Source organism: Pinus tabuliformis, chromosome 7 (genome assembly GCF_031772625.1).
Source record: "Pinus tabuliformis cultivar Carrire ecotype Pingquan chromosome 7, CPIR1, whole genome shotgun sequence".
NCBI lineage: Eukaryota > Viridiplantae > Streptophyta > Pinopsida > Pinales > Pinaceae > Pinus > Pinus tabuliformis.
The window spans coordinates 414402580-414419512 of NC_142293.1; positions in this window are offsets into that span (position 1 = coordinate 414402580).

Genomic DNA, 16933 nt, shown 5'->3' on the forward strand with positions numbered 1-16933 from the left:
ATGTTGCAAGTGTGTACTACATGTAATGTAGGATCTGTGCCAATTTAATAAATGGTGTGTGTACTAACATTTTTTCTGGTTCATGACAATGACAAGTAGCTAGTGTCATGAGGTGGGGCATGTAAGGGCACATAACACCTCTTGATATTAGCATCGGTGATGGGAGGAGGACTTTTGATCCTGATGTTAGCTTGACACAAGCATGCTCTTGTTTCTCAAAATATTCAGAGCTATTTATAGTTTCGTGTATGTGAACTTTGTTGCAAATGTGACAATGGTTGTGCATTTAGCTAGACTATTTTGAGTAGGCAAGTCAAGGAAGGGGGACCAATAAGAGAAAAATGTGTCTCATTTTTCTCAATGCTTGGCAGTGATTAATCAAATGGCGTGGTCTATCACATAGGGCACATGAGTGGGAATGTTCTGGAAATACTACCATAGGAAGTTTTTTATCCTACTCGATACTCACAATGGGTGAGGTGTAGAATGAAAATGGGTGCAAGGACAAACTAGGAGAAAAATTACTTCCTCAGAGACATAATAAATCAGTTTTGACCCATCATTCTCTACCGGCACAATGGGAAGTGATGGTGTCACAACAGTGGGTGTAGCGATGGCTCCGAATGAATCTTGATAATGAGGAATTTATGGATTGTGATGTGTGTAATGTTTTTACTCTACACATCTAGCTCATACATGGTTGGTGTGTAATGTCGTATTACATGTTTTCATAGCCTCATCTCCTGAAGGCGTAGGTGGGGATATTGACATTTTTTGGGCATGAAGAAGATAATTTAACTCCTTCGACAGAGGTTGGTAGGGTGCTCTTGTACTTCACATAATACATAGGGTGGTGGTAGCCTAGACGAGCAAGTGGTTCAAGCTTCCACCTTATTTCCTTTATGATTTTCCCTTTTGGTGGCACGTGCTAGTGTCGATGTAGGTATAACTAATTTTGGGGTGACTTCCTTAGGGGTGGCTATAAGAATGATGTCTGTCAAGTTAATAATTGAATTTGTTGACATGGCCTATGGAACCAAATACGAGAGAGGTATCGCAAAATCCATATTTGTAAATGACACTGTTGCCAAGACTTGGTGCAAGACAAAACACAGTGGAGGATACAAGAAAGGTGTCTAACTGATTATGTATGATTGGAATGTTGAGTCATTATTCATAGCACTAAGGGTGCTTGGAACAAGTTCCTAAGCCTTAGATGTGTTTAACGAACTCATTGAACATATTTGGACTTGATTTAGTAAAATATCTGACCAACTCCCCATGGGATCCTATGAAGGATAATACACAATCATCGGTGGAAGATGTCCTTTCCTTGTAGTATGTGAGTTGATCTATTGTAATGGTCCCATCATGGGGGAACATCATGGTATGAAACATTGAAGATGCTACTGGATTCATCGCATACATGTAGCTATGTCCGAATAGGATAATGTAATCCAACTAGGCATAAAGGACCTCAATATTTATGAGAATTTTCCTGCTAACAAGCTCTAGTGGAATGTCGTGAAAAAATCCTACGAGAGTCAACGGGTACTCATCATATTCCCTAAGTGTAAGGGATGATGCAATGATATGAGGGGATCATAGTTTCTGCTAAACTAATTTGGACATTATATAAGTAGAATCTCCCTCATCAACGATGCAACGATGGATGTTGATATTCTAAATGGTGGATAGAATCTGGAAAGTGACTATCAATGGAAGGCATGGACTAGTGTTATATAGATCAAAGCCAATCAAATTCAAATCGACTAGGTTAATTGCACATAATGCAAAAATACAACCTTTATGTTGGGCTAGCAAGTTTGTAAAACGTCGAGTGTTGACATAATTTATGGGAGTTGAGCTATATATAAACGATGTTATATCCATGAGCAACCAATTAATTATGTCTTGCTCAACATAGTTCCCCTTTGGCCATTCGTGGGATGGTTTCTATCAAGGATAAAGGTAATTTTAAATGTGTCATGGATGTAGTGGTAGTTGATATGGAAGTCTTGGTTTGTAGAGGGGTTTCATACTCTTGGTTTCATGTTTACATGAGAACATCTTCTTTAGCCATGAAAATTTCATGATTGGTGGGAGCCTTAGAAATTCATCCATGAAAATTCTAATATTGTTGGGGGGACGATTCATGTTGGGTATTCACTACTCCATAGTGTAGGAAGGGATTTTTCATGACTGCAGGTTGTTGGCTTGGCCCTCCCTTCCCCTTGGCTTCTTTTATCCTCTTCAACTCACAGATTTGAGAGAAATTATGGGTGTAATTCCCATATTCTCCATAAATAGCACACGCATGATTATCCCTTCGACTATAGTTCTTGCTATGCTTTTGTGGTTTGTTATTATTTTGACCCTAGTTTTGGTTTTGGTTAGGGGGATTTCCGCGAGCTAGTGATTGTGAAGGTTTTTTTTGGTTGTTACACCCTTTCCCAAGTTTCCCTTTCTTCTTGTTTGAATTTGGTGGGTTTGTCATATTGAGTTGTTTAAAAGACTATTGTTGTTGAGGGAAAGAGGATTGCATGAAATTAACCCTGGTGTTAGGCTAAGCTATGGGGTTTCTCTCTTGTGTTGTTGTAAAAGGGAAGTAATTATTCCCTTATCCTAGGTTGGTGTAAGTACTTTGGGAGGTGGAAACCACCTCTATGACACCTCGAGGGTATTGACCACCCTACATGGTATGGTATTAGCTACGTTTCATAGTAGGGTTCTGCGAGGGTGTAGGCTGATTGGGATGGTATCTCGTGTTGGTTGGTGTATGTCTTGCAGGTGGAGTAACATATGGATGGTAAGTGGTTCGGCCATTGTACATGTTTCTAGACTCCTCCAAAGTGTTTCTGGGTTGATTTTGGGCTATGGTTCCAATCAAACCATTTGCAGCACGTGATGCTCCTACTTTCTCTTGTCTGAATAAATATAATCGAGGGGCATGAGTTAGAACGTAATAGAGATATCGAGACTGAATATAAATGAGCTCAAATTGTGGAGCCTTATTGATAACCTCTTCTTTTGTTTGTGGAAACATGGTAGCCACATATTTCGATATTATGGGTAAAAGAACTTTTAAAAATAAGTCGAGGAGGTCCTTAGTTACGTTAACTTTTCATAGACTATGATGCATCTCCCATTCATGGACATGGCCCAACATATGTGCGATAGTCATTTTCTTAGATCTAATCTAATATCATGATGTACTAGGATCTCAAAGTAGGTGATAAATGACCAACCTAGAGAGTTAAAGGTCCAATGGGAACCTAAGGCCTCCCCTAGGTATGATTGTGTTGGAGGCCTAATGAACTAAGTCATATGTGATGCTATTAAATGAGCTCCATAGATGAAAGGTCATTATGTGATTTCCTAGACCTCCCCTATTTCCCTTCAAATTTTGGTATATCCAAGGGTAACTTGGTTGGCATAGGGGGGCAATTATCACTATGTGTAATGGGGTATTTTGTCAACTTACTTAGAACTTGGATATTTAAGGAAGAAATAAATGGGATTTTGATGTAATTCATAATTATAAAATTATTTTGAACTGTGATGTGCAATGGGGTTCCTTATGGAGAAGTGTGAGATGGACTAGCCAAGGCCTAGCATGTGGGTTCAGGTGAGGGGTGGTGTGTGGGGTCCTTTTCCATGGGATGATGAAGGATTTTAAGGACCACAAGAGGAAACTTATATGAACTTTCCAAATTGCAACATGACCATGGTGGCTTATGGGATGCCTACCCCAAATGGTCCTAACCTGAACTATAATACTTTTGTGGCCCCTATGGGGAATTTATTGTGTTTCAAGTTATGGCTTTTTTTAGCATCTTACTTCACCTATGGTGTGAATAGGTAAACTAGAATAAACTTTGTACAAAATCTCCTGGAACTAGATGCCCTTTTTACAAAATTTAGAGTAGCTTAATATGTGAAGTGCAATGTTTGTGCAGGTGGCATAGTGAGCATACAAAGTGTCTAGTGATGTGGACATGGGATGATCCTTTACAAAATCCCCTATTTTCACTATGTTGTGCTAGTTTACTTCATGAAAAGGAATAATGTGTGCATGAGGCACCACTTACTTCCTTCCCATTATACTATGTGTGCCTAAAATGGAGATGGAAAAACCAAGTGCTTTAAGAAATCTTTTCGATGCCAGCCCATGATCATCTAAATACATAAGGGAATTAGGGGCTACTCCCTTTCTTTAAGAACAGTTGGTCCTCCACAATAATAATGAAATAAAAATATTTGTTTAGTCAAAAATATATGTGGATTTTAGGCCACTTACTCTCCTCCTAATTAAGTTGTGTGACTTGTGAAAATAAGAGAAAAACAAGTTGAAAAGATGGGTGAATTATTGAAACTTAATTTTCCCCTAATTAAGCTATGTTTGAAATGAACATTTTGAAAATTAAGACTAAGCAATTTCTAAACTAATAGTGTTTGAGAAAATGATTAAATATTCTATCTAAAATGTAAAAAAAACATGAAGCATAGGCAGTTCACTAAAAGATGCCCAACACTTAAGAAAAATAAATTACAATAATTTTTTGGGCTCTCTGTAATGCACACTGGTTATGATCTACACATACACATGGACTACGCATATGCCCAGCATGAAAATTCCAAAAAAAAAAAACCATTCCAACATGAAAACGGGTCCCAAGTGGCCTGCAAAATTCCACATAAATATTAGAGGCACAATGAAGTGAATATGCATGGAGAAAGGTCATGCAAAACAACTAATTATATCAAAGAAAGGAAACAAGTGGAGTAGTCATCTTGCAATGGTGCATTTTTTTTCTATGAGTACCAAAAACATGTTCCTTGGGGTTGGCTGTTACCTACAATGAACATATAAATAATTGGATGTTGTTAGTGGGAAAACATGGATTAAATAAGCATTGAAAGTGATGGTAGAAATTCATGAATAAAAATACATTATGTAAACAAGCTTAATGAAGAAAAACAAATCAATAAAGGCATAGGAAAATGATCATTTTCACTGATTGTTGGTGGTAGAGAAGTTACAATAGTAGTATCAAAGAGAATGGAAGAGAATTGTTTGAGAAATAGCACTAAAAAAATATCAACAACCATTTCTCTTTCTCAATCTCTTTTGCAAACGCTTTCTCTCTCAAAGAAGTGTAGAAGGCTCTCTCAATGGTGGAATTCTCCTCGTAATGGAATTCTATATTGTTTGAGAGCAATTTCATATTGTTTGAGAGCAATTTCATATTGTTTGAGAGCAATTTTTGTAGTATAGCAATGCACTACTTCTTCTTGTTTTTCTCTCTCCATGAAATTGTATTTATATATTTCTTGGACACTTCTTCCCTCTTTTGGTTGATCATTTTGGTTGCTTTCCTCATAAATGGGATGAGAGCAACCATCTCCTTTCCTTTAAGGCATCTCACAGCTTAAGGCTTGAATTTGACATCCCATCATGTGGAGAGTTAGAGTGTTCATTAAGCAAGTTCAGCACCCAAGGTGTTGACTAGACATTTCAGTGACCACCTTGATATCAAAGAAACAACCAAGTGGTTGTTAATTTCCAGTAATGGTGCACTTGCATGGTTTAATTTTTTTTAACTTGAACCTTGGGAAAGATTTTGATTTCTGGTCTTCATGGTGCTTTCAATTGAAAATGTAACCTCTATATTTTTTGACCACTAACTCTGAGTGTCTTCTAGAGGGTACATATGAATGTACAAATTTTCACCTGCAGTAAAAGCTCTGCATAGTGAAATATATTGCACATACTCCATCTCTGCAAAGATTTAACTCTAGCACTACTGCTTAGAAAAATACTAAATTCATTAAGTAACATGAGTCACTACAAAACTTCCTTTGTGCATGCTTTTTCTCCTACACATACCTTCATACTATACATAATCATAGTTCTCCTGAAAATACCATGTCTTAATTTCATCTTTACCATAAAATCTCAACACACTAAAAGCTTTGCACAATGAAATATCCTGCATATGCCATGTACTCCACAAACATTCAGTTATAGCACTAATGCTCAAAAAAATGTTGAATTAATTGATTAGCACTAGTATCCACATAGCTTCCCCTTCAGTACACACTTTCTTCACACAACCACCTTTGAACAACCACATGCTCCCTACACACAACCACCACTATAAAAGCTTCACCTATTAAAGTTTAGCTAGCCAGAACTAGAAAAAGAGTAACAAGCACTACCTCACGCTGATCCAATAATGAAGATCAAGGATGAATGGTTTCCAAAAATAAGAACAATGAAATTAACAATATTAATCATTCCCCAAAGATGCATAGATATAAAACCAAAAATAAGAACATTGAAATTAACAATATTAATCATTCCTCAAAGATGCATAGATATAAAATCAAAATCTTTAGGGGCAATGACCTATGCATAACCCAACACAATGGGAATTAAGGATATTAATCATTTCACAAATATTCATTACTCTAGAATTTAAAGCTCTATGCAACTTCTCTCCCACACATACTTCATACTTTGAAAAATACATGTTATGAACAATGAAACATAACAATATTGTTTGTTTCTTGGCACATACCCCATCTTCCCTAAACATTTATACTATATACAATATGGAAATTTGTATAAGTATCTTCACACAACTACTTTTGTAGCACTCTCATCCCACGCCCACCCCATCAGTATTCAATTATCATGGGGAAGACTAGTACTATAACAATGTCAATGTGAGTGTTCATGTCAGGGCAATAATGTTACAGCACCCACTGATAGAATGGCCACTCAGAAATTAGATTTTTGAAATTTGTAAATCAATTTAGATGCACTCAGAAATACCAAAACTAAAACACTCTCCATGAGGGAAATTATGTTACATGAAAAGTTTTCAAGCCAATCTGAAATTAGGAACAACATTTTCATAAAATTAGAAAATTAATTTTGAATTCCTACAAAAATAAAAATATAATAACTCAACATTTTCCTCAAACTTTGGTTAAAATTGCAAAAGAATAACAAAAAATACACAATCAATGAAATTTGACTATGAGGCAAATGTTATAGTCCTCAATGAAGCAAGCACTAATAATAATACAAGGTTTTAGGCATTAAATACATTTTAATAAAAAGTTTTACATTTACCTTTTAATGCATACCTTGTTTTATTTTAGGTTTTAATAAATATTATACTTTATTTTAATGCTTATATTAAAAGAGGTATTCTCTTTTACAATTAATTTTTTTATACTACTTTAATATTTGTATTAAAGTAATGAGTATTAACACAATTATTATTATGGATATTTATCCATACTTTATAATTAAATATTATTAATATTAATTATTATATAACATTAATATTAATTGTCAAAAACATTATTATTGATAATAATAATAATAATAACATTAAGATCAATATTAAAAAAAAACTTTATTAGTAGCATGATTAATACAATATTAATAATATTTTAAAAAAGTAATGTTAGTAACATTATTAAAGGTAATATATTTTTAAAAATATTAACCTTTAATGTCTTTAACCTATAACATTTAATTAATAGTATTAATTAGGCTGTAAGGCATTCCCTTTTGAGAAGAATTCTGGGAGCTAGAACTTTATACTTCTTTGCACTCTCAGATTTGTTGTTAGAGGATTTAGAATTCTTCCACCTGTAAATCTAATTGTTTTAACTATCAACCAAATCTTAATTTATACATTTGTTCAACTTATTTATCTTTAAAATAATTATATCTCTTAAACATCTACACATCATTGTTTGTTAACTTATGATATTTCGTTTGCAGAAACTAACTAGAGCTTTTTTAAATGCTTTTAACTCCTATCCCATTAATTTTGTTGTATGTGTTTGTATGTTGCATGATTGTGTTACAAAGTAATACTCATTAATGAGTTAAGGAATGTGGAATGTTATAAAGGGCCATCATCATTGTTTCTTAACTTATGATATTTCGTTTGCAGAAACTAACTAGAGCTTTTTTAAATGCTTTTAACTCCTATCCCATTAATTTTGTTGTATGTTGCATGATTGTGTTACAAAGTAATACTCATTAATGAGTTAAAGAATGTGGAATGTTATAAAGGGCCATCCTGCTTCAAAGTGACACAAAATCTGGAATGTTATTAACTGAAGGTTGGCTAGAAAGTGATCTTCTATGTTGTATTGAGTTAAGGGTGGTGCTTTAACTAGACATCAATTATGTGTTCCACTGTGTTGTATTAACTAGACATCAATTATGTGTTCCACTGTGTTGTATTAAGTTAAAGGGCGGTGCTTTAAATAGACATCAATAATGTTTTCCTATTAATAGCAATGATAATAATTTTCACATTTACCGTCTCATTGGTTACTGAAACATATTTCATTGGTAGCTGAAGCACATTTCTGGCACCTCTTCTTGCAACGTTTAGAGGCCAGAATGGAAGAAAAGGGAACACCTACCAGTGGAATGACCGATAGTAGGAAAACAGGCAACTGGAAAAGTGCAACTGGTAGTTCCATCCTTGGCCACGTAGCCTTTAAGTCTCTTGCCAGAGGTGCCCCTGTTACAACCACTAGTGAATTGGAACAAGTCACAATGAAAGATGGCAAAAGATTGAATCTCATGGATAGGCCAGGTGAGTATTTTATTTGTTTATTTATTATTCAATGTGTTTAGAACTGGGGTTAATTAAATTAAGAAATCTTCATATTAAAATTATTTATGTGATTAATCTGGAAAGAAATTTTTAAAAGATTTTATACTATTTTCTCCTTGTTTTTCTTCCTTCTCAAAATGTTTAGTTGTTAAACAGGTTCCTACAGTGAGAGATTCTTTTTCTTTTGATTTCCTATGAACATATAGACAGTGACAAAAATAAACCAAAAAACTTCCATGGTTTGTGATTACTTCTGATCTCTTCTCAAAAATAATACAAAACTATCAAAATTATTGAAAGAGTGAAATAACATACAAAATAAAATAGAATTATTGAAAGAGTGAAAGAACATACAAAATAAAATAGAATTATTGAAGACAAGAAAGTGAAAAACAAAATAAGATAAATAATACAAGGAAATATTGAAGATAAAGGTTAGACTAAGGTTGAAAACTAAAAGAAAAAAATATGTGAAATATAAAGTTTAGAACCGAAGAAAAGCTTTGCATATGATAGAGCTAAGAACAATTTGCACACGAGCAAGAGCAATTTTTTTTTAATTGGTCTAAGTATTTTAAGTCTTGTTGGCATATATATCTGTAGGGTATAATGGTAACAATTAAGGAGGTGTTTCATAGATAACCACTGCCAGTACATAACAGTTGGCTTGTAGTTTTTGGCAGTTTACATTGATTTTAAAAACAACCAGCATCCATGTGTGAATTAAGATTAGAATATCTATTATTCGTATTTTGGTTTAACCATTTAATTTAATCAATTTCAATTACAAAGTAACAACTTATTGCAATGTTGTGTTATCTTGAGGTTTTCAACTCTATTCATCAAATTTTTACATTATCTACTCTTTTTATTTCAGTGTATCTTAGCCTCTTATATAACAATTTCAACCAAAAATAACACATTTGATTTATTAGATTTTGTAATTAAAACAAATTTTACCTTGTCGGCTCCTGTCTAACTAAGTTGAATGTGATTTTTTTTAACGCAAATAACGTCCGCTCACTGAACTATTAAAGAGGTGATACATGTTTTATAACATTGGCAAGAAGGCTGATGGAGTCACAGGTGTCACGGAAATTTTCAAAAGACTCTAAGAGCAAGTGTTCCACGTATATATCAGAAATTATATGCATGAAAGCTACATAAATGGCTATGTATTCCTCTCAGCAACAATGTTGTTTTCTTTCCTAATCTGGTCATGGAACATTTCAGGTAGGCCAGATCTATATTGTGTTTGTAATAATAAATTGAGATTTTACGGGTTCCATTTTGTGTGGCAGTCTTATCTTCGGTAACATTAGTAGTGTATAATATTCTAGAGTGTTGCACTCTCCTAAATAAACCTATGGTTAAAACTGATTTTCCATGTTAATATGAATTTTTAATATGATATGACTCATATATTCTTGTCACAGTTTCTCCCTGCATGCTTATGCATATGTTCACGTTTCAATTCTTACCCAGAAATTAGCATTAATTATATGTATTTTTGGTTCTTACATCAGTGCTTATGTTTATCTTTCAATTTAATCATTATCAATTTGATTAAGGAATTTTTATATATTGTTTCGAACCCGCGTATAGGGTCTAGATATTTATAATAAGAGTTCTTCATTATCTCAAAGTTGATGCTTATGTTCATTGTTTGCATTCATTATATTAATTTGTTTTCTTATGTTAATTAAATGTAATTATTATTTCTCACTTGAAATATATTTTTATATTTTAAAAAATAATATATTTGTTTGAGTATATCATAAAATTGAAAATATTGTATAAAATCCATTATGTCATTAGCAGGAGTTAAACTTAAGTAGGAAGGATATAATTCATTCTTCCCAACTATCAAAAATAAATCTAATTAACTAAAATAATTATTATTTATGAATATTATAAATTAATTATAATAGGAGGAACTTAAGTGTTTGAGTATATAATAAGTTTGAAAATATTATAATAAAATTCATTACGTCATTTGCATCAGTTAAAATTAAGTAGTGAGGACACAATTCATTCTTACCCACTACCAAAAATATACCCAATTAACTAAAATAATTATTATTTATGATTATCATAAATTAATTTTAATTATTTAAAAACAATTATATTACTTTACAAAATATATTGGTAATTAGTTAAAAACAATAACTTTTATTTTAAATTATCAACTAATTAAAAAAAAAATCTTATTTAATAAAACAACTTTAAATCAAGATACCAAACACATACCAAACACATATCAAACATTTTAAAGGAATTGATTAAAATAAAAATAAAAATTAATGAATGAATTTTGAAAATATATATATATATATATATATATATATAAAAGATTAATTTTATGACAAATATAATTTCAGGTTTGTGTTGATTTAAGATCATAATTTATAATGAGGAAGATGTGTAATTCCTTCAATGCTTAACTTAAAGTTGATATATGTTTCTTTTATAATAAAAATAAAATATTCTTGAAATGTACATTATAACAAAAGGCACAAATAGATATACATGTTTGGTTAGTTCTAATTAAGAATATTATAAAATATTAGTAATTCTACTCTCATTATATTCCCTGGGTTGTTGTTATTACACCTTAATATGGAGGTTATGTAGTAAAAATATTTTATAAATATGAAGTAAGATAACTGTATATCAAATTTAAAAATATATAAAGTAATTAGAAATATACATACTTTAGTTTTTTAAGGTGTCAAATATATATAATATTTATTTATTTATTTTTACATTGTAACTATTTGTCCTTTGAGAAGAACTCTCCTACTTGCCACACTCCTTTGCACCCTCAATTCCATTGTTAGATGATTGAGTGTTCTTCCATGGATAGATCTCACTATTTTAACTATCAACTAAATCTTGATTTGTGCAACCATTAAAATTGTTGATATTTAAAATAATTATAACCCATAAACATTTGTTCATGGTGGGTTTCAAAAAGAAAGGGAACCAAATTCAACTTCCTACCAATAAGCTAGTGTCATGTCCATATTTGTTTATTATCTTATCATTTTTTCTTTACAGAAAATAACTAAAGGCCTTGACTCATGATCCCTTCTCCTTCCATTACTATATCCCCTCTATTTATCCCATTGTTAAAATTATCCATAATTCTCCACCAATCCACAATTTTCCACCAATTTTCCTCGTAGATTTGATGCATATTTTCCTTTCTTTAGATATTATGATCATGATACGATGATTTTATTTTGGCAAGAACTATAGGGAAAATCTATACAAAACTTTTCTGCCTTGGGGCTTGGGGAAAGTAGGAAGAAGATGAGCTCTAACAAGACAATTTCTAAAAAAGAAATACTACAAAAAAGAAACTATTGCCAAATCAAATAAAGAGCAAAATAAACATGTTTGCTTCTTATCAAATGTATGACAATGCCTCTACAAGGTTTAGGTAAATACAAAACAACTATACATAAGCTTGGCTATGAAAATCTAGTCTACTAGAGCAGTTCTATACTAATAAGGGAGGCTTCAAAGGCAACATCTCAAGCAGATGCCACAATGATAATTGTACAAGAAAATGAAATAGTGGAATTAAAGGGGCTTGACAGAGTGAGCATGACAAATGGTATTTCTAGTCATCCTTTTATTCAGGGAACTCCACAAAAGCACTTGATCTCTCGAGATTTATAAGATTGGATCCATCCTTTTTCTATGATTTGTTTCAACACGTTTTTAAGATAAAAGTGAATGAAATCACCACACACCCCTTCTCATCAACAAAGGTTGAGATTGTTAGTGAAGTATCAATCTCGCCTTAACATCAACAAATGTTGGATGTGTCTTAGTTCTCTTCTTATTCTCTTATACTCTGTGCATAAAGGTCATCTTTGACACCATTTTCAAGAGTTTGGGTTCCTCTCTATATTTTTTGGCATCATTTTTTCGTTTGAATCTAGGTTTGTGATACTAAGGTGCTCTTACTTTACTTTCTACTAGAAAACTTTCACTATTCATTTATATAAATATGCAAAGTTGATAAGTGAAAAGGTTGTTCTGCCCCACCCTTTGTTTGACATTGTTATCTTGTACAATATGCTCTCTTATATGCCAAAACAATGATCAAGACTTCACAATCAACAAAACATAGGAATCAACAAAAACACAACATTTGAGAGGCAACTATGTTTATCAGATAGATACTATCCAATTATGGGATCTACAAAGCTTCTAATGTGAAATTTGTAAGCCTTCCTTTGAAAATACTTATAATTTTTGAACTTCCACAAAGGTGGCCTCAAGTTTTAACTTTTTACTAAACTGCATACTTCAACTACAACATTGCAAACATTGAGACTCCCTTATTATGACATTTTGTATGGAGAACATATTCCCTCCACCTCATTGAAGATTGGCTCATACAAATATGGCAGCTCAACATTCAACATTGAACATCTGGATAAAATAACTAAATCACATTTACCAGACCAATACTTGTAAAACAAATTACCAATCCAAAAAGAAAACAAGTGAGAAGGAGAGGGGGATGGAGGTAAAATTTTAATTCAGAATCTAACCAAATGCACTGAATGAGGAAATATTATACAGAACAAAATAAATAAGATTTCTTATTTATATTTATTTTGTATGTGAATAATTAGGAGGATGAAATCATACTTTTGATTTTCCTTCACCTTAAAGGCAAGTGCCACCTTATAAGCATGAAGGAAAAGTAAATATCCTGCCATTACCATTGAATGTGAAGGTGATCATCTTATATTTTAGGAACTTGTTCACCTTAAAGGTAAATACAACCTTGTAGACATGAAGATGAAGGAAATATCCTACCCTCACCACTGAATGTGAAGGTAGTCATGTTATCTTTGAGCAACCCTTACCTCCACCTTTAAGGAAAATGCAACATTATAGACATCAAGAAAAAGTAAAGATTCGACTTTTTCCATTGAATTTATGTCATCATCTTATCTTTATCAACTGTTCAAGAATATTTTTCCTTTATGTCGGAAGTCATTCCTCTTGTCCAAAATTATGAATAATCTAGCATATTTACTATGTCCAAAATTTGTCTTATTAAGCATGCAAAGATAATCTAAAATAACTGTATGACTAGGCTTTTTTAGATTCCATATTTTTCCTTTTCTTGCCTTGAGTGATTAGTAAGTTGGAAACAAATGAATGAATTCAAAATTAGATATAAGTAATTGACTTTACTAACTTCTCATCCAAGGTTCTTTGAGGGTTTTTATGATCACTTGTTTTCAAAGTTTATTTCTAAGATTTCAATTTCTAAACCTTGATATTTATTAAATATATGAACAACTAACCCAAGTTTAATACATGTTTCTTTCTCCATGGTGTGAAAAATCTCACATTGTGTAGAGCACACAAGTATGTTTCTTACATAGAACATATTTATATAGGGATATAGTTCCACATGAGTTGTGAATAAATTGATAAGAAAAACTATAGATGGTGTAATATAGACTAGAAATGATGGAATATGCATTGAAAAAATCATTACTAAGAATCAAGTTTGAGTTTTTCAAAACAAGTTTAATGTACTAGCTCTTAGTTGAAAAATATTTGATTAAGTTGGTATCAAACTTGCAAAAAATATAGCTAAATATGTGGGGGAATTTAATAAGAAATTTCTGGTATTCTATAATAGTAAAGAGCACATTAGATGAATGAAATGCACATTGACATTGTTGTTGTAGTCTCTCTGTAGGTATTTGAGTAAATGCAGGGTCATTTAAGCTATAGAGAATCAGGAGGGAATTGTAACCCTCATTTTCATATTATGTATCTCTGTTTAACAAAATATGGATGAAAATTGGTTATATCTAGAGTGTAATATGAACACCTTTTTTTGTCTATTTATGTTTCAATTTATTAACTAGCTATCATTTTTAGTTTCAAAGCCACCTACACTAAAGGTTGGTATCAACAATCATGAATGAATCTTTTTCCATTAATTTTAACATCACTCTTAACATCATCAACAATATTTATACCTATTGTATGTATGTTGAAATTTTGTTATGAATGTTGTGGAAGTTGTAAGAGTTGGTCACTTGGTCATATATTTCTAGTGCAAGAAAGGGACATCAACATTCATGTTACTGTAATATAAACATGAATATTGTGAGTACCCTTATTTCACAAGAAATTTTCTTGAACCCAAAACCAATTCCCTGTTGCCAATGGGAGCCTTCCCATATTGTTTTGTGATTATTTTAATATCATTATTAAATGCTCCATATGATTTGTTTGGATCCATTGTAAGGAAGGCATCAATATATCTCTCTGTTTCACATCTGCTCATAAGAATTCCCATACACACATGAATACTCTTCTTCCCATGTTATAGCTCTTCGAAACGATATTCTAGATGGTGGCCTTTCATATGCACTTCCATTTCTTCAACTGCATTGATCCCCCTGTTGACAAGCCTGGGAACTCTAGAGTTAGTATTTGCACCCAAAAGATGAAATAAAGTGATCTTAATTTTATCAGACTAGGTTTGAGCCTCCCTAGCTCTTTCCATTAAGACTTCCAATAAAAAGTCTAATGGTATGAATTTTTTCTTTGAAAAATGTGTAAATGTGTACTATTGAAAGAGAATAATATCCAATATTTTAGATTCAAATGTTAGACTTAGAGCAAGTGGAAGCTTTGGTTTGGCTAAAATTCTCACAATTTAGTACTATTTAGGGAACATGCCAGTTTGTGGCATAGCTTTAGCAATAATTGCTTACGAGGTTCCATTCATAGCTCTGTTCCATGATGCATCTAGTGCGTCCTTTGTTCGACATTTTCATGAAATGTGTTTCAAGGGTGCCTTGGGGTGTAAGGGAAGATATGCGTGAATGTGAGTGCCACAAGGAGGTGATGGAAACATTGTAAGAAAATATTGTAGACCTGCTAAGTCTTAGTGAAAATGTTGGTACGTAAAGCTCTTCCAAAACTGAAAAAGTAAACCCATAAGATCTTCTTACCATTGTCATTGTTATTTATTAGCATACTATGCATAGAAATTGGTGGATCCAATATACAATCTATAGGGTCTTATATTTTCCTAGAAGATGTTTGTTATTTCTTGTCTATTCCTGCCCCACCTCCAAAATAATGTTGTTGGAAATGTATGTTTGGGAAATAACATTCTCTCTATGGATGAAATCTCATCCACTTTGTCATGCTGAAATGCAATGAACCTATTGAAGATATAAACACAATATGTAATATTTCTCTGTGGCACTTGTCCACATTCAATTCTATCCACAAACTATTTCCTTCTAGGGACACCAAAGGCTTCTATTACAAAATTTGAAATCCTTCTATCTTGATTTTTGTAAGCCCTTTTTCCAAAAATTGATAAGCTGTGAACCTCCAAAAAGATGAAGGAAAGATCCTATCTTCACCATGGAATGTGAAGGAAATCATGTTATTGTTGACCAACTCTTATCTTCACCTTAAAGGCAAATGTAGCATTCTAGACATGAATACAAAGGATTCTCAATAATCCAACATATGAAAATATTATTTCATGTGTCCAAAATTTGTCTTATTATGGAGACAAAGACAATCCAAAATGTTTGTATGACTGGTATTTTTTGGATTCCATATTTTCCCTCTTCTTTTCTCAAGTGAGCAATAAGTTGGAAATGAATGAATGAAGTTAAAATTAGATCTAAGTAACTGACTTACTAACTTCTCATCCAAGGTTCTTTGATGGGTTCTATGATCACTTCTTCTATTCACCATGTAAGTTATTTCTCTTTATCTTCTAGCTTTGAATGACATTTCCCTTGCTAATTTTTATCTTCAATGATTTTTTAGATGGAATTATTCTTCTCTAATTTATGCCTTATAGTGTTTCCTTCAGTGCAATTTTAAGTATTATTAATCACATTAAAATTGTTAGTATAAATAGTGTTAACACTAATGTTGATAACTAGTATTAATAATAATAATTATTATTATTAATAATAAGTTTGTTAATAAAAATTTAAATTTAAAAATTATATTCATTCCAATAATATGATTAGCCCTATTAAATATATATATCTTAACATTGTTAATATAAATGGTATTAAAATTAATATTAATAAATAACATTAAATATAGTTATATTTCAATCATTCTTAGGATATTATTAATAACATTAATATCATATTAATTATTGATAAAATAATAGTATTAGATATGATAATTCACTAGTATTATAATAATAATAGAATATAAATATTAATAATAAT